The following is a 24,377-nucleotide window of genomic DNA, read 5'->3' on the forward strand; positions in this document are numbered from 1 at the left end:
AACTGAGGCGTGCTTCCTCTTTAATCACCAGCACAAGATGGCCTCCACAAAGGACTCAAAGGACAGGTTATGACTTTAACTAAAACTGAGCTTTATGCAAAATAAACAATGTGTATCTCCTAAATTTATCATCAAACTATTTTATAGCAAATAAAGGAAACAAAGAAAACTGTATCAGTTTGTGTACTTTTGTTAAAGAAAAAAAAAGGGTTTAAGCAAAGCTAGTGAGGGAGTTGATACTTCCTCACAGTCCTCACAAGGTTTCCTTATGTCAATACTACATAAAATGCCTTCATTCATATAGTATGTTTTAAAAATTTCAAGGTTTAGTTGAAATCCTGCTGTATGAGGTTGAAGGTGAATTTATCTGGCAGGCCAAATACTTAAATTTTATTTTTTTCTCCCAGATTCACCACTTTAAATCTCACAAATCTGCACATTTTTTTCTCGTAGATTTGCCACTTTAATCTCGTTAACTTTTTACGTATGGTTTTTTTTTACACATTCTGGCAGTATGTAATATCCTCCAATATTCTCTAGGGTTGAAATTTGGAATTTGCAAGTGTTTCAATGAGTGTCCTATTAAGGGTTAAAGTGGTGAATCTGGGAGAAAAAAGTTGCTTTTTTCCCACATTTTTCTTGTATATCTGCGACTTTTTTCGTGTAGATTTGCCACTTTAAATCTCTTAAATCTGCGACTTTTTTTTATTGTAGATTTGCCACTTTAATCCAGTAAATTTGAAACTTTTTTTCTCTAAATATTACCCGAAGTTACCAAATACAGTTCTTTGCCTGATAAAGGGTTAAATTGTTCTGAACACTGTCAAAAAACAGTGGAACTGAATGTGAATAGGTCTCCTGGGCTATACTGAACAAACTCTGAGAGACAAAGTTTCAGAATAAACCTTTCTCATTGCAAATATGACTTTTAAGCACATTTTACTAGTAAATTTGATATGAAAACATCCAGCTGCAACCTAACCACAATTGATAACCAGATAAGGACTGAAGGAAGGATGTGAGGATTGAGAGAATGAGGGGAGGTGGGTGCTTGAGACTGTGAGCACCATGACAGTGACAACTTTGCTGTCCAAATCACTTAAAGCAAATACAAATCCCCATTGTCCTTAGATACAGCTTGTTTCAAACGGCCACAAAATCTTATTTAGTCTCCTTTAACAACCAATAAGCAGTAAATTAAATATTTAATACGTAGAAGGCATTGTTTGGTGAGAGAAGCCCCCTACACAGACTATTTGCCACACATATTTTTGCAGGTTGGAATATCTCCTCACAAATACTCTAGAAGCCAAAGCTGTTGTTTACACATCACATGTCTTTTGTCAGAAATAAAACACTTGGGCTGCATTATGCCGCGCTCGTTTGCTTCAGCGTTAAAAAACCCACGCCAATGGAGAGAGGGAGGGGCATCAGCGAGAACAAAGCTGTGATTTAAAAGAATAAAACGTTATTTTCTGATTTACACAATTTACACAACCGCCATACAAACTCTGCACTGTTCACACTGCCTAGCGGAAGCAGGGGAAACAATGACACATCACATGACATAACGACTGTCAAATCACACCACTTTGTCCAGACACTGAGGGCTGCCTTGTGTGCAGTGTGTTGGTCTTATTGGCCGGCGGGGACAGTCACCACGTGGGATCCAAAGCCTCTTTGCTGAAACCCTTAAACACCCCAAAACACAGCAAAATAAGAAGAAAGGAGAAAATAGGTGGAGGGCAAGGTCACTCCAGATACAGGCACCACCACACACTTCTTATGAGTCATACTTGATGATTCTTAAATAAAGCCATACACTTACAGAGTCTTAAAACTGTTTTATCTTGTTGTGATAATGGAATGTGTTAGTCTGGAGTTCTAGACCAGATTAATATCAATACTGGACCCATGTGTCATCATGATGCAAACCACCATATTAATATCACGACACACATTCCATACAAATCAACCAATTCTTGAACCTTGAACAATGGACACAGTTTGTATCATCACATAGATAATGGAAGTCAGTGAAGACATTATTCAGGCGGCATTATTCAGGAGCAAAATAATGGGAAAATTTTAACCATAGGTTTCAATTTTTGGTAGGAGCCATTTCATCAAGATTGCGGTTCGGAGATGGCAGCCATATAAAATCTATGAGAAACGTTCTAGCTTCCAAGCCACTTAGAAGGTCAATCTTTGTGTCAAAATCTACATTTTCTGGGTCAAGGAATCATTTAAAGCTATTGAGAATATCACTTTTTAATTATTTGATCAAATAGATATGTTCATTTTCACTCAGACTGGTAGGCAACTTGCTTCAAGTGCTGCAGCCGGGAATGTACATGTACACTGCTCCAAAAAATCAAGAGAACGGTGAGAATCATCTTGACTGATGTACATTGTATAACTTGTTGAGATCAAGTGGACAACATCTGTCTTGATTATCAGTCTGCTGGACGTTGATGATTAGTACATGAGTACATATCAATTGCTTTATAGCGTGTGTGTGTGTGTGTGTGTGTGTGTGTGTGCCATAACTGCAGGCTCTGATCACAGATAACCTTCTTGGTGTCCGCTCACTGACTTTATCAAACACACTTTCAATCTGTATGTGTGTGTGTGTGTGTCCAGATGCTGAAACCAGATGCTTTCCTTCAGACTGCAGGCGCCTAAGATAGTGACAGGGAGCAGACACACACAAGGTTATCGCACACAGACTCACCAACATGCACACATGCACAGTATATTATATCTCAGGTAGGCCAGATCACATTTTTTGCTGTATGATGTGTCAGTGTTTTAATATAAATTCAGCATTCTACTAATGGCCAAGTCCTTTATTTTAAAGGGATAGTTCAGATTTTTTTAAGTGAGGTTGTATAGGGTACTTATCAACAGTCAATGTATTCCGTGTAGTCGATGATAGTCTGGGCGTTCTCAGTTTGGAGAACCAGACTGCAGACAGGGCCTGTACAACATTTTTACCACCTAAACAAAGGCCCACCCTACAAATGTTTTACCTGTTTATGTGTACGATATATTAACAATATGTCCACTGATTTTTTTGCTATCTACAGCCGTTTCATTTGGCATTACTTTTTCTCAACCGAAAAATTTCCATGCTCATCTACCACACAAGGTTTTTTATGCCACTACCGTGTGGAATAATCATCATTCCCTGGAGCATGTGCTTTAGTGATTATGTGCTGCTTTGCTTTATGTTTAACATATTGTTCTCTTCTGTATAACATAAATACATTACATAAAAGGTTGCTAAAACTAAAACATTCAGCACATTTTTATACAACACAGTGCAATTAAAAGGCGGTAAGTTCAGATGATGATTTCCAGCACCCAATTATTCAATTTGTGACTAGTTGACATGACATGGGGGACTTTCTTCTGCTTCTTCTCTCTCCTTATGAACTAAGAGAGAGAGACCAGCACAATTGTAGCAAGATGTGTCTGGTACAGTGCTGCTCCAAACCACAAAAGGGCAACATAACAATGATAATAATAATGAACTAGGAATTGTGTTATGTTATGTTAAAAATCCTTCACTTTTACATTTGATTTCTAGCTTTGGAAACAGAATGTATCCGATCAATAAAATGTTTCCTTATATATTCAAATAAAACAACAAATTGGTTCTTCCCAGAGCTGTATTCATGTCATGTAATTGTGGAGAGGCTTTTCTGATTTAAAAAAAAAAAACTTTTAAAAAAAGTGTCCTGGTCATCCAGATTAAGGACTTTCCTTTGACAACCAGTATTTTGCAGCAAACGTTCCTCCGTCAAAATATCTGTCATTATCAAAGCTAAACAACCAGCTTGCTCACATTAATTCCTACTTACAAGCATTCCAGCACTGATTACTTGTTAAGGCCCTTTCTTCTCACGTTAATATTCTTGCCCGGAGTAAGCTGTCCCAATCAAGCGAAGGCTCTGAAGTGCATAAATTACAAAGAAATAGCTTCATTCCGGTACTTGCCTCCCTCTCTACGTACCTCTCTATGAATCAACCCCACAGGAATCTCAGCCTGGCTTCAGCTTTGATATGGCTGCATGCAGGTACACAGCCTTATGGACATACACACACACACACACACACACACACAAATAAAAATGTACACATTTTTGCTGTCATGTTGAGAGACAAAAAGTCTCTCACACAAACAGTAGGCCTATAACGTGAAGGTTTCATGAATAAATGATGATGCTCAGTAATGGAACAATGTGGTGTTGTTGGGGAACAAGGCTGATGCTGCCATGACAACCTTATGGGTCATGTGAGGTCATCTGCAGCTGTTGCTGTGACGCATAACACAGTCACCTTTCTCAAGAGGTTGAGTGTGTGTGTGTGTGTGTGTGTGTGTGTGTGAGTGTGTGCATGGGGGAAAAAATTGTCAGCAGCATGTTTCATTTAAAGCATTTTCAATATTATGTGCAGTCAATAACATGACATGCACAACAATAAATATCTGAGCAATGACAATAGGTCTCCAGTTTTAAATCAGAATAACTGCATCACATTTTATAACAGGCATATTTCTTGCTTTTTATTTCAATTATGTTCCATTTGTGTGTTTTTAACAACAATAAAGATTTTAATCTGTTCTAGACTTGTTCAAATTTCAACCCATGTCCTGCCTCAATCTTTCATTACTTATCTCTGTCAGTTTGTGTAACAAGCACACATGCACAAAAACACACACTCATGCACGCACCAGCTGTTTGAAATCAAGTTGAAAATTATTGCTCACTGATGAACGATTACAGTTTTTTTTCATACGTTGTGACAATCACCCGTCTATTATCATAATCAACTTCACACAAGGACATGCTGCTTAGAGCAAGCCTGAGAGACAGTGGAAGAGGTGACAGGGAAACACTCAGACCTTTTGATGTAGTTCTCTGCTGACCACACAGTCATATTATTCCCCTTTTCAACCAAGTCAGTTCTAGGTCAGTTTGGATCCAGTTCCTCTGGTTCCAGAGCGGCACTAACTCCACTTTGCTGAGCTCGAAACATGAACCAGTTATGTCAGAGGCTGGGGGCGGGACTATCCTGACCAAGTGTGTATCATTCATTTTATTGGATTTTTTTTACCTGCTATGTGATTGATACGGGCTAGCGCTAGCAGGCTAGCATTAGCTTGCAACAATTCTTACATCAACATCTTACATTCAGTATTAATAAGAACATGGCCATCCATAGCAATCAAGACGAGCAGCAATGTGTTGTACATGTCGGCCTTCATTCATCAAACAAGCGTACGACAGAAAGTGAGCGTAAAGTGGGCGTACGATCATTTCTACACAAGGCTCGGCATTTAGCAATGTGGATGAGAGCGGAGGTTAGGATCAGATCTCAGTCTGCTCTCAGCTCGTGTACGCAAATTTGAGTCAGCATGAAGTCCACACGTCTGAGTCTGAGAATTGATCTTAGACTATTGTATCGATGCCTGGAGCTGATAAAACTCTGCCGGGTTTTGTTTTTTAATGGTGACAAACCAAAGCATGTTTAGGCTACATCATTTCTCATTAAACATAATTCAAATGAATACACCCTGCGACTGTGAAATTCTTTAAACTGAATAATAGCTGAGGCTATTAAATGTTGTTGTCTTCTGCTATTTACCGTTATCCTGCTGGACACCAGAGCGAACTCTCGTCCTTCTAATCCTTCTAAATCGGGTAGATATATTCTATATATATATATTATATATTTACATTTACATTTAGTCACTTAGCAGACGCTTTTATTTATTAAGCAACTTACAGGAAGAATAAAAGCAAACAATCAAGGTATAGGGCGTGGTATTTAAATGACGTTTGTTTCGAGCCACCGCATTTATCAACAGCCGATCATTCTCACGCTGTGGTTGTGATTGGAGAGATACAATTGTTTGATAAATCACACATGAACCCTGTCGTAAGACGAAATATACGCTCTGATGTGCACTCGTTTCTAAGCTTGTTTGACAAATGAAGAGCAGTGACTCTACTGTAACTGCACGGCTCTGTCTGGTGACATAATGTAACATTACATTATCCAATTACCCAACATGACTTCTTCCTCTTTATATATCATGAGAATATCACATGTTCACCTCATTACCACATTTTTACCTGACATCTTATAGTTTTCAGTTCAGCGTGTGCAATCCCACATCTACCCAGACTTGTTGCATTATTTACCATTTTATTGGAGCTGTTTGAATCTGTGAGATACTGTGTGCCTGAATGCAGCATAGTCCAGCCAGCTGATAACTTATATGAGGGCAACAGTCTTTGCTGTTTGTGTGCTATTTGATTGAGAAGATGGTGTGTTTCAGCCTTACCATCTCATTATGTAAAGCATGTGTTTTGCTTTTCATAGACATCATCATAGCTTTGATTATGTGTAGGATGTGTTCTTGTTTGTTTTCCTTCTCTTTTGATTGATCATTAACCCTCAAGCCAATCAGGAGAGAAAAACAAACTTTTTAATAACCACGTTTGTATGCATATAAAGTATCCAAGATTGCAGACTGTTCTCCCGAATAAAGCAATATTCTAAAGAAGACTTATACATATATAGTATATCTTCATGGAATAAAACATAACACAGTATGATACCTAAGTATTAAATCAATGCTCCCAAAAATGCATTTGTTCTACAATGTTTTAACATCACATTTAAAACCAAGCATTCAAAATATAACTTTTGACACACTGTATAAATAATAATAACCATGCCATTTTTCAGTTTTAAGAAACACTCATTTGCCCATTCCAAAAGCAATTTAGTAGTATTTTCGGTTTCGCCATCTCTATGGTTACGTTACAAATAATTTTAGGCAACTAAAACTAAGGTTAAGGGAAGATTATGGTTTTAAGGCCAGGTTATCCCTACAGCGACTACAATCCTTTAAAAAAGCTACTCAGAGGCTAAGTGGGCTCAGTTGGTAGAGTGGTCGCCCAACTGATTGGAAGTTCGGTGGTTCGATCCCTGACCATGGCAGCCTACATGTTGAAGTATCCTTGAGCAAGATACTGAACCCCAAGTTGCTCCTTCATCTGTGTGTGAATGAATTCCCAATGGTGGCAGGTGGCACCAGTGTGCCCTGGTAGCCTCGGCCACCAGCATGAATAGCCGTGTTTCCACTAGGGGGAAAAGTGGCCACCAGAAAAGTCTCAGGCCACACCCTCTCAAAAGTCCGCTCACTCTGTGTGTCTCCATTACAAGTTAGCCCACAGAGGGATTTAGAGACTCTGGAGATTCTACCAGACTGAGTGAATTTACCCTCGGGGATAAATAAAGTAATTTTGATTTGATTTGATTTGATTTGATTCAAATGAAAAGTTCAATATACATTTTGAAGAAAGTGGTATGGTATTTGGATCTTTTTATTTTTTTCACTTGATCATGATAAATAAATAATAAAACAATGTATACTTTATGATTTTGACTTAAAATTCATTACACATGAAATTTTACTAGAGGTTAATTTTTAGTATTGTTGCATAGACGTACTGTATATTAGATCCTTTGCAACATTTGTGATGCATTTTTTGTGTTTTTTTTGTGTGTGTCAAGTTTATGGGTTTACTGGATATGATTTGTTCATTATTATCCGCTATCCTGCAACAGACAATGTCTCTGTCATGTTGTGTTTCATGGCAACTTGTGAAATAGCACTAAAACACTAAGTGGGGACTTGTGTATGGTCACTGCGCTAAATTGTGTCCAAGAGCTTAGGGATAGACATTGTTTGTGTCTATAATGTGAATTCCTGGAAATTCAACGTTCATCTGCAATTTCCTGTATTAGTCCCAGTTGTACTAATGATGACTATTACATTCAACACACAGCTCCATTTTCTTACTAGAGAAACTCCAACCCCCGGTGTTCCTACTGCCCCCAACTTTACCTGCTTTTCTTTTTCTTGGAACATTTCCCCAACAGCAACATGCTCCCAGCGTAAACATTCTAATAAAATGATAATAACGTTATTTTTATATCACCTTTTAAAAACAACAGCTTACAAAGTGCTTTGACAGAACCAGTCAATCACAAAGGAGAAACATTGCTAAACAGCTTAGGATCAATCGCAAGACAATCGGCAATGTGTCCTCGGGCGTCTCGTCCTGAAGTCGGGGCAATCTGATGGCTACCTTTGGATTTAAGGCTACGTTTACATGATGACGGTCTGAACAGAAGATGCAAAAATGGTGTCGCGTCTTCACTTTTTATTCCGCGTTTAGACAAGCGTTTTCAGGAGGAAATCTGCTGCATACGGTGACGCAAAAGTGTGTGAATTGGATTGGGTATGCATGCCAGGCAGCATCACTTAAAGAGATAAGAGCATCTTTGGGCATGTGGAAGTTTTCACACCACACATTTTCATCATCTACTCCTTCCACAAAGTTCTCCACCATCCACTAGATCTCCCAGGTCTCGTCCAAAGCCGTCTGGCTCGCCTCCCACCAATTAGTGCATCCAAAATGTGATAGAGGTAATTCCAGATCCTTCTCTGTTCACTAATACTATCTGTACATATCCTGTACATTTGGTGGAAAGACTCCTGTAAGTTTATTAGAGCTGCCAGAGCAGCTTGAAGGTCCGACACATGGAAATATTCCCACATGTTTGTTTATTTCCCTGTACTGGAGCATGTATGTGACGTAAATACGTACGTGACGTGAGCAGATCTGAACAGAGTTTTTGTCTTGGCAGTGTAGACGGACATGCTACAGCGGAGCGGATTACAGTTTTACACCATGGAGGCTGGTTTCAGATCTTTGCGTTTTTAAGCCCCAAAAACGCCGTCACTGTCTAAACGAAAGGTATTTTCCGATAAAATATTTTGTCGTTTTTACCAGCAAGCATCCTTGTGTAAATGGGGCCTTAGTTTTGACAATGGAACAGTCAGAAGGATGCCACCTGGGGATCTAAAGATGCTGCTCGGCTCATAAGGAATCAGTCATTCTGATAAATAGCTCGGACACACGTGACATGTGCAATGACAATAAAGTTGAAACTAATCTAATCTAAATTTATTACGTAACACAGACACAACAGACACACGACATGTAACCTGTGCAAAGATAAAATCTCAAGGGGTGGCACGAGTGATGCTAATTTTAACAACAACCAGTGCAAAGACGCTAAAATCGGGTTGATGTGATATCACCCCGATTTTAGCTAGCTGCTGCGTTCTGAAACAGTTGGAGGCGGGAAAGGGATTTCTGGGAGATGGGGAGAGGAGGGAGTTGCAGTAATCTAGACAGGAGAATACCAGTGTGTGAATGACTTTTTCAAGGTCCGAGGGAAACAGCAGTAAACATTGTTGTAGTCAGGGAGAGTCTTTTGCATTTATGTGCTGAGGCCCACTTTGCTGCAGTCCAGCCAAGAAGGAACAAGTCATTACCACGGGGCTTCTTTTAAACTCTTAGAGTGATCAGTTAGCATCAGCCAGAGATAAAGACAAAATTATGTTGTGCACACAGAAGGGAAAAGTTCACTTGGATGGATTGCTGTGGATGCTAGGTAAAAACTGACATGTCACATTATGAAAAGCATGCAGAACAAGGTGGGATGCTGTTTGAAACTAAAACAGCTAACTGTCATAAATGTACTCCCAGCATCGAGGAAAAACCCACAGATCAGCAGGTACTATGGAAGGATGGACAGATGGATGGATAGATAGTTGGAAGATGAAGAAGAAGACATAAAGTGGGAGGGGGTGTGGAAGCAATTCCTTGCACACCTCTCAGTCATAAATATGGAAAAGGAACAGCGCGGCTCAGCCAGCCCTCCTACGAGCAGAATGTTATCCTGATTCCTTGGCAAAGTGAAAAAGCCTCTAGCTAAGAGAGATACAGAATACAGATAAACAGATGAATGAATTTATGGACAGAGAGATGTAAAGGCAAATTAACAGATAAATAGTTCATATCCTGACATATACTTGATTTGGGTGAGGTGTGTGTGTTTTGTTATTTATTTTTTCAAATTGGACCACTTTTGATTGCTGGCTATGAGACAAGAGTTTTTCATTAACTTAAGTCAATTTTAAAAAACAAAAGAATGTGCATTTGTTGATTTTTTTCATACTAAACCTTCCTAAAATACATCAAGCCATACAAAATCTAGCTGATATAGCATGACGTATGTGGACACCTGGCAGCAACAGATGATTGCAGTTTTTCCAAAATTTTGGGATGCTCTGACAGACTCCAGTCTTCTGGTTTCAGGTTTTTTTCTCCAAATGTTGGAACCTGTCTGCAGGGACTTATTGTTCCCATTCATGCAGTCAGCCACTGAGGCTGTGTGCAGGTTATTCAGCCAGGTTATTCCACATCAACCTCGGAATTTATTTCTTTACACACCTTACTTTGTGCATCATCATGTATATATACTGTAGTAATAGTAATAGTAATAGTAATAGTAATAGTAATATTTCCCTTGGAACTAATAATTTGTGTTTGAACTACTTATACAGTAAAAATTAGAGATGTTCCAATACCCTTTTTCCCTCCCGATACCGATTCCGATACTTGTGTTGTGGGTATCGGCCGATACCGAGTACCAATCTGATACCAGTATGTTATAAAAAAATATCATCCTACACCTGCATGACTGTGATATGATTATCATTGTGGTTATTGTGGTCGTTAAGATGCAAAATCCCTCATTTTCGACAACAGATGGGTTGGTCATCCAGCATAATAAATTCCAGGATTTTGTCTGTTACCTTGTTTGCTTTTACGCTTTCTGGGGAATATTTCTTGTCGCTGGAAGGCAGCTTCCAGAGTTTGCTGCTGCGGCTCGTCCTTCTTTTTCCCTTTTGTTTTTGAAAATTTTGTCAAGCTCTTTAGGGTGACGTGTCTTCAGGTGTTTAATTAAATTGCTAGTGTTAAAATTAGCATCACTCGTGCCACCCCTTGAGATTTTATCTTTGCACAGGTTACATGTCGCAGTCTTACTGGTGGGAGATTCCAGTGTGAAATATTGCCACACCTCCGACATGATAGTGCTACTTAGCTTAGCTCCAAGCCTCGCGTCAACCTGCTCTGACACGTGCTTAAGCAGTAATTAAATTAATCATATTTGCAATATACAGATGAATGAATTGTATAAAAGATGCAGTATATATAGGTATAAATTATGTAAAAAAAAAAAAATGAATGCAGATCTAACTGTACTGCAAGTAGATATCTATGTATGTGTGTGTGTATATATGTATATATATATATATATATATATATATGTATATGTATATATATGTATGTATGTATATGTGTATGTATGTGTATATATATATACATATATACATACATATACATACACATACATACACATATACATGTATATGTATCCTAAATATTTAATCAAAATGGCTATTATTTATTGTATTAATAGTCTTTTTAATTTAGAATTTGATCGGTGCCTAGACTCCAGTACTCGCCAATACCGATGCAGCATTTTCAGCAGTATCGGAGCAATTTCCGATACTGGTATCGGAATCGTAAACAACTCTAGTAAAAAGACTGGAAAGCATGTTAAATGCTGTTAGATAATTGTGTCATAACGAATGCAAAAAATGCTCAATTAATAGACATATGGGCTTTTATTTTGGCTGCAGCGTAGGCGAGCTGTAAGGTGATGCAGATGTCATGTTAGAGAGGTGGAGAGGTGACAGGGTGCCATGAGTCTCATTATCACCGCAACAGTGCCAACCAAATGCTCTGCGGAGCTCCTCATCTCTGTCCTTTTCATCATCAATGAATCACTGTAATATTTTGTGATTATAATTGTGATCTCTGTTCATAAAAAGTCACAAAATAATGAGAAATGCTTATCATATTTCAATTTTTAAAAACAAAAACTTTTGTATTTCTTATGGGACCATAAATGCTGTGAATTGACTCGAATAGTACAGAGTCCAAACAGATTTCCTAATGGGGAAAATTAAAGTACATCAGGGGGCATTTCTGAATCTAGTGGTCTTCATCTATCTGTTGCTGTAAAATGCACTAACACTTTATAATAACCCTGTCAACTGATGATAGGTATGTTAAAGAAAGAGCTGCAATATATGCATTTTATTTCTAGTACATAAGAAGAGGCTCTAAAGCCCTTTTGTCTCCTCACTGCTGGAGAACAACAGTGAGTTACAAAACAATACAAAAAAAATAAGTGTTTTTAGTTTTTTCACATGCTGCATCAGCATATTCAACATTTTATTTTTCAGATGAATGAGTGTTTATCCTCTTGATTTGATTTGCTCACAATGTTTCTTTGTTTTTTCTTCTGGGGGTTTAAACATCACATTTAAGTAAACTTTAATGGAGGAGATATCAGCTTATATTTTAGAGCTATAATGTTTTAGTGATTATTTTATTATCAATTACATTGATTGTAGTTCCTTATATGAAATTGTATTGATCAGGACAAAACAAGGCCTAGATGTATCATCTGTATCTTTATTTATCTGTTCCCTTTCTGATCATGTGACTTAAAGACTTACAGTTTTTCTCAGTCGCTTTGGTGCATTTCTCACATCACTATTTATATTTGTACAACAATTAATACATTTCTCAAAACAATAAGTACAAACTGCAAAACCTAGTTGATTAATTGTAAAAGTGTGTCACTTGCTCAAAATGTATAGCTCAATGAAAGTGTCTGACATCAAGATGAAAAGTCCTGACACCATGTTTATGAACAAGATAGTCTAATGTCTCTGTCATGTTTTCATTATGACACTTTACTCTGGAAATGTTTTCAATGCAAAAAAGTCAGATCTTGGTGATGCTACCTGAAAATACTCCAGACAGCACTATATACTATTTACACAGCCATTAGAAAACTACAGTAAAGTTACACATTACTGTATTTAGTGAGGTACAACACACTGAATATGTATGTTTCATATATTTTACTGCATGTGCTCTTTGCAATTCTTATTTGATTACAGCATTGTGCAAAAGAAAATTATTTTGAAATTTGATTTTGACAAGTTGTTCAGCATTGTTGTATGTAATGACTCAATCAATGAAATGAGGACTATTAGTTTTATAAGGAATGACAATTCAACATTCACAAGTACAGTTCATTTTGACTGACATGACATAAGCAAATGATAATGTTATAAAACAGCAGAGAGTTGTATGAAAGCACTTGATGCATGTCCAAAAGCATTTGTAATGTGTTGTAAGGAGAAACTGCTACAATGATGTGCACAAATGACTAAATGTTGTGGAGGTTGAACTAATTTTTGTGCAAATGTTAATAGTGATATGAAAAATGCACTAAAGCCACTGACAACAACAACACTAACAACACTAACAACAGTTTGAGGTCTTTTTCAAACATCAAGCCACCAGCATATTTAAATGTGTAGAAGGATGGAAGTCGTTGATCATGTCTTATTTTATTGGTCATGGTCGAGCTGCTGGTTTCATAGTAGATCCTTGCTTCGCATACAAATCTTTCCACATTCTTAAATAGAGGAATTATTTGTTTCATATCAAAAGACTCAGATTTGAACTCTGCATGCCTTGAATGCATATTATAACAGTATTCAAAATTTATTCCACAATTCCTTTCATCTGCTTTATAGGTGCCCTGCTGCTAATACACTTTGTGGCTTTTGTGAAAGAGCTGGCTTTTCCATGTGAAGAGTGGTTATGGGGTAAATAGTTGTTTATTCATTGCCATGGAGTAGATTTGGCTGTTGACATGAATTAGTGAGTAAATACGAATCTCACTCTGCACTCTAAAAGCTCTTCTACTGATTAGTGAGAGAGTGGGGGAGAGCTATATAGGAGAGTGGGGCTTGGGATGGAGAGAGAAAGAGAGAGGGGTTTGTTTATCCAACACTTTTCTCCCTCAAATCTGATTAGCTCAATGTCACATTGAAGAGTTGGACCTCTCCAGTGTGTGGTGTGTGTGTGTGTTTGTGTGCTTTTCTACGTACATGCAAGCATTTTGCCTTTGTTAGTTTAAGTTTGATCGCTATAAAACACACCGGCCAGTCACACCCTGTTTCTCTTCAGTGTAAAAAACGTCTGTAGATTTTACGGTGAAAAACTGCTAAACCATGACAGTAAAAGACCGTAAAATGATAAATGAGTTAATTCAGTTTCAGTAAAAATTAAACACTGTCAATGTATGTATCAGCCAAAACAGTATTTTTTACAGTTTTATTTTGTTTTTTGAAAAATACATTACTCCACTGTAAAATACAATGGCAACATGTGTGTAACAAAAATATACTGTAATATATATACAAGCCATCACTGTAATTTTTGCATTTATCTTTTGTAAAAAAAAAATTCTCACTGTTAAATGTACTAAACACCATATCTCTAACAAAAATATACTGTAATATTTAATGGTAAAATCTTTAAGTAAGTATTTTCTTGTCAATTATATGGCAAAACAGCGTTTCTTTTGATGGAAAAACGTTTTATTTATATGGTAAAAAATGAATTAAAACTGAAATCTTAAACGCAAAATCAACAGTGCCAATATTTTTTTTACCGTAATATTAAAAAAAGTTGCACCATATTTAGAACGGTAGAGTTCTGGCAACCACAGCTGCGGGGTTTTTTTTACCGTAAAAAAACTGTTTTGGGGTTGTTTTTTACAGTGTTGTTGGTCTTAACAGCCAAAACTTGTCAGTCATCCTTGTGTCAAATGGCCATTTACCACTGCTGTGAAGAAACCTTGTTAAAGCAAAGTTTAGAGGTGAACACAACCTCCATCTACTCATATGTATTTAACCTTGGCAAGTGCTCGTGGACTCAGACACTGTAGAAATTCATGAAAAAATGAATTATTCATACAAATTTATTAGTGAACTTCCAAAGAGGAAACTGGACACAGCCCACTTCTGGATCCAGGGATGGTTATAATCTTACACACCCTTTCTCATTTAGGTATTCACATTTACTCATCCTCCACCCAGTTGGCTTCTTGACATAATTGTTTTATCAGAAATGATTGTTTAAGGGCTGAAACAAAAAAGGTCAGGGCAGAAAAAATGTCCATCCCTTCATCATAGGGATTGGGACGAAGAAAAACAAATTCCAAAACATCTCCAGGAGGGCCATGTGTTCTAGTTAGTATTTGTTTCGTTTATCTATTTTCTTTCAAACAAAATGATTGTTCATATTTGTCAGTGATACAATCCTGTGAGCAGAGCCTTCTGTGTGCCACAGCTCTTACTAACACTGCCAACACAGCTTACTGTAATTGTTAGTATTGAGTAGCACTAGCAATATATATAACAGTTGTTTTTTTAAAAATACATTACTCAACTGTAAAATACCCTGGCACTGTGTTTCTAACAAAAAATATACTGTAATATATATAAGCCATCACTGTAATTTTTGCAGTTATCTTTTGTAAAAAAAAATATATTTTTTTCTAACTGTTAAATGTGCTAAACACCATATCTCTAACAAAAAAATATGCTGTAATATTAAATGGTTAAATCTTTAACCCTCTGGGCTCTTGATTTTGCCCTTCATGTACCACATAAAAATGTTTACTATACCCATATTTTGTATCCATTTTTTCTTCACCCATATGATCTGACATTTATTTTCTCACTTTGACCTACTTTATCAACATATTGAGTCCAAAAATAATGAAATCCGAGTTGAAAAATTATACTATTTATTACAATAAAAACCACAAATATGATAATTTAACTGCTTTGGAACATGAAAATGTAAACATAGGATACAAATGTGAACATATAAAAAGGCAAAAATTTGAATATAATAAAACTAGATACAAAAAAGTCCCATAAAAACATGTATATATATGGGGTTTTTTCCTTGTTAGCTGCAACCCTTTAAAACAAACTATGTGCACAATTACACAGAGAGCTAAATACAGCTCAAATATTTCATATCATATCTTTGGTTTAACATGACCTAGGAATGTCAAAGAAAAATTGGGAGAAAGTTTCAAATCTGTACTTTGGAGTGAAGTTGATAGCAGCGCTCCATGTGACCTAGTTTTTTTGTTAAATGTCACGTGATCTGATCAGGAATGCACGATCATAGACCCCAGAGGGTTAATTTATGCAGCATTTATTCAGTATTTTCTGTCAATTATATGGCAAAACAGCATTTCTTTTGATGGAAAAACGTTTTATTTAAACCGTAAAAAATGGAATAAAATGAACTGTACCTTTTTGTAATAATAAAAAAAGACTGCCTCTGATATTTTTTTGAATCGAATACTGAAACCTTGTGGGCTTGAAAGGTGGTGGTTAAAAGTGAGCATGTCAGTGTGAATTCATTTCAGTAGGACATGTGAATCATTTTCCGAATGGAGGAACAAAAAGCTGTCCTCACATCCCCTCACATATGATCCATGTTTCACATTTCTTCACAAGATTTCTTGCCCAACTGTTCTGGTATGCTCCCACTTAGCTTTTGGGGTAAAGATTTGGTTTACATGAAATGTTGCTGTGTGAATGTGTGAAAGAATCAATTTTCTCTGTAAATGAAGATAACCGACAATAATTCAGGAAGGAGATTGATACATTGTTTCTCATTCTATGCATTTTTTTGTCTTTCTGTCCTTAGTTTTGGACGCACAGAAGGGAATGACACGACTTGGCAGCAGACCAGTGCCATTCAACTGCTAGACCACTCAACAAGTTGGTAGGTGGCACTCTCACTGTCTCTCCATCTGTGTCTCTTGTGTTTCTCACTGGATCACTGCTTGGCATTGTCTATCTGCCTCTCACTTATTCCCTCTTCAATATATTTTGCTGCCGATTCTGTTCATTTTTGTAGAAATTGTTCTTTCTGCCTTTCTCTCTAAATCTCCCGTTAAAGAGTGAGAAGATTAGCACCAATTTGCCTTGATTAGGCTATTCTTCTCGCAGTTGGAGGGAAAAAAAGACAAAAACCCGCTCTGCAATTTGAACACGTGCGGGGAACAAGTGATTGTGATCAATAAAAAACGAGCAGGGGAAAAAGGGGGAGAAAATGAACACGCAAAGGAATGAATTGCCAATTTCTGTTCTTGTCAAGTGTTTTTGGAAGGCAACTCTTGAGGAAAAGCTGTTTCCGCTGAAGCACTCTGACAGTAGAGCATGTGGGGATGAGAGGGGATGGGGGGGGTTGCTCAGCATTCAACAGATTCTCATTGTCAAACATTACACATTTTTTATATATGGGCTTTAACATTGTAGTGTTTTTTATGATATATGATGCTGTTTATAAAAACATAGTAGAAACAGTCTTTTCAAAATGTTGGTTGTCAAATGTTCTACCTACACTACACTCCAGGCATCAAGGACTATTACAGGGATAGTTCTGATATTTTGAAGTGGGGTTGTATAAGGTACTGTTGTCAGTGTATTACCTAGTAGTTCAATGTATCGTTCTCTCAGACCAATGAGTCAATCATCAACAAGGAGCACAACTATATTAAATAACGATATTAAATTAGTAGGGCGGGACTTGATTAAAAAAATAATCTAATTAATAAGAGACTTTGTAATTAATTAATCGAAATTAATCGCATTTTGATTGCATATAACAGTGAGAAGTAATTTTTTTCACATGGATCTTAGTATACCATTGAATAATGACTGAATACATAAGCTTAAGCAACAAAAATATTGTTTATTTTTGTTCAAGTCCAACAGACCAGTGCAATTTTTGCCATTAAGTGTAGCAATAGCATATTTAGAAATATAGTACATTTCAGAAATTCAGGTAGCCTATAGGTAGGTAGACCTTCTGTAAACTATAATACTTTGGTTTTTTAAGTAAAACACAATCCACGCTAGCTACCACACTAGCCGCTAGCTGCTATATGTTTAGCATTGAGGTGATACTTGAGGCTGGATGTGCTGCGGTGATATGTGAATTCCTTGTTGCATAGCATATCGGAAGTAAAAAACGCAAATATCTGCCCGATATATCGGGATATACCTCTAGTTTAAATAACTCTAGCTCATTAAGCTGTGAATTACAAAGGAAAATTATGGTGCCAACATACAGCAACAGGTAATGACCAGCACTTATTGGTCATTTTTTGTAAGTCTTTCCTTGTATGTGTGTGTGTGTGTTCTGCACATTAAAGCAAGTGGAAATATTTGAGTCTCCATAATCTTCTGAAGTCTTCACTTCTGAATGTAGACATGTTTTTCTGATGCTTAGCAACAGTGGCAGAATGAGCAGTAAGTTGGGTTGACCCATCCTGCAGTGTCTGTCAAAAGAATGTAATGTCAAATTATATTCAGTCTTAACCCCAAAAAGTACCATTTTTTTCATAAAGCTCTCAACCTCTATCGTCTTTGACACAAAGCCATCCTGCGGTCCACCCTCAATGTCAGTAATTTATGGAATTTTATGGTTACATAACAATGTAAGCCCTGAGTAATGCCTGATTTGACAGCGAGGCAATAACCATGTGACATCTTGGAAAGACCAGTGACAGGAGGAAGCAGAACCACTGGGGGCCATCATTGCTGAAGAAGCCCATGGCGGCAGAATTCTGGACCAGTTGGGCCAGTTGGGTGCTTCAGGGTAAATACACAGAAGAGGAATTTTAAGCCCGTTATCTCCATTTCCCCTCTCTGATGATTGGTGTAGAAATATGCTGCAGGGTTTTTTCAGTTACAATATAAGAAGATGAATATAGAAACGTGTGATTGTTTTACAGATCAAATCTCAGCATCCTGGTGTGTTTATTGGCCTGCTCACATGCTTTTAGCCATGTTTAATATTTGCATTTGTAAGTCTGGATATTTAAATCACTGTTTAATGGCTCAACATGATGGTCATATGAGGATTACGTATTGAAGGAAAGAAAGACATGGCAAGCATGAATAGCAGGCAACCCCAGCATAGCTGAAATGAAGGGGGATTTCAAGTGGGATTTCATTAGTTTATTTTTCTCCCCTGAGCAGTATCCAATCTTATAATGTCGTCGGTAGCCTGCTAGTTACAAACATGCTCATTAGTAAACGACACAGTCACGTGCTGAGAGATTCAATGTGTTTGTGTTTGTGTTTTCAGCTGAGCTGGACCAGAACATATGCAGTTAAAACAGATCAGCATTGCTGTTTTTTCCTCACTGTCCTATGTGAAGATAGCTGGAAGTGATATAATGTAGCCCTGTGCATTTTATGGGGAGTGATCACTCCACTGGAGTTTAAAAAACAGTCTTTTAATTTCTCCATTGTTTTTCATCTACATAGTTTTTCATCAACTAGTCATTTCGTAACTTAGTTGGCAATGTGGACTTGTGTGCTGATTCATTTGGCATGTAGATAACACTCCAGTCACACATTTATTTTAATGAAAATTAAACTCCTGAGTAACAAGCAAAGCCAGCTTTAAAGGTGACATCTTTTCCTTTTTGCATAATTGCTGTGTAGTGAATCTTATTTATACAGCTGTGAAGAGTGGCTCATGTGGATTTCAAAAAGTATCTGTTAATTATTTGAAGAAGTGGGCCAACTAAAAAATATAATGTTCAGTCAGAGGTATCCCAGAAAACTGCAGAGCCGAATTTAAGAGTCCAATATACAGAGACTGAGTCACATGATGATTTTGTCATATTGTTATGGTAGTAATTGCTTTGTGAATATTCCAGTTGCTAGCTAAAACTTTACATGCTAGTTCTGCCAATATAGAGCTAAAGGGTTATAGCTAAAGCCCAGAGAACTTCCCCAGAGGGAACTTTGATATCCTCTCCCAGGGCAGGAAAGAGGGATGATTGACAAGTGCAGGCAGACAAAAAGTTGGAGAGACCAGTAGAGTAGCAACATGTGTACAATGTGCATATTCTCAACCCAGATGAGATGTTTGCTAATTCGGGTTGAGTCGCTCTGTCTGGCCATTGGACTGGAGGTTATAGCTAGAGGAGAAGCTGATAGACATGCACAGGAGGGCACAGAACTTCTTCCAAAACTGTACCTGAGTCCCAGTCTGACATCATAAAGACCATGCAAATGGAACATGTGACAGCAAAAATTCTACCATGTACCATGTCCTTCGCAGAGGGCAACTTGAACAGAAGGATAAGGTTCGCCACATTCACAATGTGTCAATAGTGACGATACTCTCAGCTCACGAGACGAGACGAGACACGATATTGGGTTCACAAGAACGAGACGAGACGAGATTTTAAGAAAACTACAATGACTAAAATGTATAAAAGTTAAAATAAGATAAATAAATAAATAAAATCCCCCAGAGGGATTAATGAGACTCCAGAGGTGACGTATGGTTTTCTATCGTCTCTTAATCGCTTAGCGACAGTTTCCACAACAATCTGTGATCACATACACGACGGATTAAACACGGGAGACGCAACTGTGGCCACGTCGCTAACTGCACAACATCATCAGCTGATCAAAACAAAGCAGCATGGCTAATTATCATAAACATAGCGACCTTTAATTAACCGGCATTGCTAACTGTGCACAGAGTGACCGGTGCTTGTTGTAAACAAACAGAGATCGCTAAGTGAACACCTCCTGCAGCAGCAGCACATACACACTGTACTGCTACAGAGCTAACTGTTAGCCGGCTCTGTGACTGCTGCTGGGAGAGACTGCTGCAGGAGGAATGTGCTGCTTGACCCCTAGTCAATAGCTATGAGAATGGGTGTGTTACCCGCTGTGGGAGGAAGACCTGTGATGAAGTCTAGCGAAATGTTGGACCAGGGTCAAGCAGGTATAGGAGTAGGAGGAGGGTGCAGAAGACTGGGAGGAGGAAGACTTTGTTCTAGGTGCCCCTGTAGACTGAAACATATCCCCCACCACATGGGCTGGCCACCAGAAGCTTGAAAATAATCATGGTACATTTGAACCCCAAAGTATGTTGCAATAACTTTGGCTGGATTCATCTGAACACTTTCCACGGACAACCCTAACCCTAACCCTAACCCTAACCCAGAAATGAGACTTTGAATGCGTAAAGCTAACGGTAAAGGAGGTGCTGAAGAACTTGCTGTAAATGTTGGATATGGGTTTTTTTGTCAGGGGAGAAGACAAACATCTTGAAGAACATCGTCGACCAAGGCTTGGAAAAACAGGGCCAATCGTAAGTCCAATACACTGAAAAAAGTATAATCTTGCTCCAGATACACGTTTCACACACACACACACACACACACACACACACACACACACACACACATTTTGATGTTAAAGGGCATAGTTTGAAATCTCTGAAGAATCTCATCATAGTGTACACACACCAGCAGTAGCCCCCGTGGCCCTTTCAGAATTTCCCCAGAGGAAATTTTCTAGTTTTGTATATATTGTACTTCTATTTGCACTTTACACTTTAAGTCTTTCTGACACTTTTTATCGTACCGTTTTTCCACAAAATAGCACATCTACAGAGAACTAATCTGATGGCAACTTGAAAACATTTCTCAAATGCATTTTTATAAAAGGGTTAAAAGGCTGTCCAAATATTCTTCGCCATTTATATTTTCAGTTCCTGTCCAGTCTTGGACATGTATTTTTGTCGCTGTACAGTGCTTTTCTGTGGTTTGGCTTAGTATCATTGTACCATGTGACAGGTGTCACAGTGGCACTTGCCAAGTCCAGTTTTACTGAGTAAATGAAATTGAAGTTGGCAAGGCCTGAAATTCCAGCCTTCAGAGCTTCATATGACTTTGATTCTCTAACAGATACATGGATAAAGGTCACCTTCCTTTCTGGCTTCTCACCATTTTAGACAATAATAACAGAAAGTGTCATTTTGTTCAGCCTTGACTCCTTGGCTATTCTTACACACTGACATTTGACATTGTGACAAAAAACTTTTTGGACAATGATGTACAGTATGCTTTTTTTCTATGAGGAGAAAAGCAGAGAATTGCCGTCCGTCTGTCTTCAAAGCAACACTTTCTCTCCTTAGTCTTTTCAGTTGAACCTGTCACTTGCAGTTGCTGCTTCTCTCCATCTCATTCCCATTACCTCACATTTATTTTTCTTACTGTGGCACATCTGAGGTGCCAAGTGAGTAAACTGTCTTCTGCTTTCAGTCCATATATGCTGGATACTTTTGGTATGTTTCACACAACATTTGTAATAATGATAGTGATAATAATGATAGTGATAGGACTGCCACCAGCAGGTGCTTTATGCCTTGCTCAGGGGCACCTCAGCAGTACACAGGAAGGGAACTGGCTCCGCTCCAGATATCAGTCCACATTCTGTACCGACTAGTTCCCTCGCCAAATACCTACAAACTGAGCTGTCAGCCCATATATTGTATTAATTCTGCACTCTCTTGCCTCAGTTAAAGTGAATTCGTTTCTCTGGTATTCTCTGGTAATGTTCCAATCCTTATATACTACACGTGCCTACATATGTTTTGTTGAATGAACATAATTTTATTATGACAAGTGGTTGCACGAAATCATTTTATCTGAATCTAGATATTTTTATTTCACAACCATTTGACAACCAAATTAATTGTTAAATGTTTTTTTAATAAATTATTTACTATAAAAGACAATGAAACATGCATTTGCCAGCGAAGGGACAATGAAGCTTCATGAAGCATTTGCTTTATTTTTAAACCCCTTAAGATGGCGGTCTTAGGTTAAAAAAAAAAGGCTTCAGCAATGGTAATTGAGTGTGTTTTCAGCCCTTTGTTGATCAACGACCGCTATCTAGTGGGGTCTGTGAATAAAGCAAATGTTCACTAAGCTTGTTTGGTGCGGCGTCAGCAGTGATGCAGGCGTTGTACCGTACCGTCGTGGTGAAGAAGGAATTGAGCCTGAAGGCAAAGCTTTCGATTTACCGGTCCATCTACGTTCCAACCCTCACCTATGGTCATGAACTTTGAGTAGTGACCGAAAGAACTCGCGAGAGATCGCGAATAGAGGCTGAAATGAGCTTCCTCCGTAGGGTGGCTGGGCTCAGCCTTAGAGATAGGGTGAGGAGCTCAGACATCCGGAGGGAGCTCGGAGTAGAGCCGCTGCTCCTTCGCGTCGAAAGGAGCCAGTTGAGGTGGTTTGGGCATCTGGTAAGGATCCTCCCTGGCACCTCCCGTTAGAGGTGTTCCAGGTCCAACTGGTAGGAGGCCCCGGGGAAGACCCAGAACACGGTGGAGGGATTATATCTCTCTCCTGTCCTGGGAACGCCTCGGGGTCCCCCAGGAGGAGCTGGACGTTGTGGCAGGGGAGAGGGACGTCTGGAATGCCCTGCTTATCCTACTGCCCCCGCGACCCAGCCCCAGATAAGCGGACGAGGATGGATGGATGGATGGATGGATGGATGGTTCACTAAGCTTCATTGTCACTACACTAACATTTGCCCTTTTCTAGTATTTATGTTGTCTGTATTCCGTGTATTTTACAATGTGGCCGGCCACGTCATTTTTGGCCAGGGACACAACGTTACCACCCGACCAGTGTTTGCTGGGATAACTCATGTTTGTTTTGCATTCCCAGAACCACCTGAATACACTGTCAAGAAATAGCCATGGTGACATCTGCAACCATCTCCTTGCAGAAAACTGGAAAGAAAATGTGTTTTGACAATGGATTGTTTGTCTGACACTTGCAGCCATTGAGATGAGCAGTGCCCAAAACAACAAACAAAAATTCACTAATACCAAACTTTTACCTTGAACATTTTTATGGATTTTTAGTTTAGGAGACAAAAAAAAACTGCTTCTCAACGACTGTTACTATTAGAGTTACTGTGTAATGTTTACAACAAACTTCTTAAAATTGGCAGAATTGGATCTAACACAAATCTGTCACAATTCCTGACAGAAGTCTATCAGAATTACTTACACAAGTCCTACAAGCTGCTCTACTTACATAAGCTGCAGAGAGAACTGCAAGTCAAACAGTGTGTCATTTTTGTGGGCTGAAAAAAACACAGTTTTAATGTTGCATCTAGACCTGGGAATAGTGTAATGCCCTGTAATGTGAAAAAATATCACTGTTGTTAAATGGCAGTTTCTCTACAGCTATATTGTATCACAGATTAGTTAGGGATCCCACCATGGTCTCTAGGGATCCTACCACATATGCAAATTGTCCATTTTACTCTGAAAGGGATATGCTTTATGGTAATAATATAATATTCACATATGCATATACCCACTTAATGATCTGCATTAAAGAAGAGCAGTGGAGATTTCAAACAGATGAGTACATCAAATTATTCAAGTTTATTTCAGGCCTGAAACCCAGCAAAATATACAAATAACAGCCATGACGGTTCCCTTCCTTTTTTTCACTTTGTCTCTCTTTTTATTGTTGATCTTTCATAACTGACTCTAAATCGGAAATAAACAAGTTTGTCTTTTTAATATCAACACAAGCCAAAAATGTTACTTTGACTGAAATCA

General features: G+C 38.2%; 1 protein-coding gene across 1 annotated transcript in view; it reads left to right on the forward strand.

Moving 5' to 3' along the window:
- The window catches only part of LOC131973446 (teneurin-3), a 752,262-nt gene that overhangs the window by 603,901 nt on the left and 123,984 nt on the right, over nt 1-24,377 (forward strand). The window contains exon 5 of the mRNA XM_059335452.1: nt 16,611-16,688. The gene's annotated coding sequence lies outside the window, so the exon portion shown is untranslated. The remainder of the gene's footprint in view (nt 1-16,610; nt 16,689-24,377) is intronic.

Source organism: Centropristis striata, chromosome 1, assembly GCF_030273125.1.
Source record: "Centropristis striata isolate RG_2023a ecotype Rhode Island chromosome 1, C.striata_1.0, whole genome shotgun sequence".
Classification (NCBI taxonomy): domain Eukaryota; kingdom Metazoa; phylum Chordata; class Actinopteri; order Perciformes; family Serranidae; genus Centropristis; species Centropristis striata.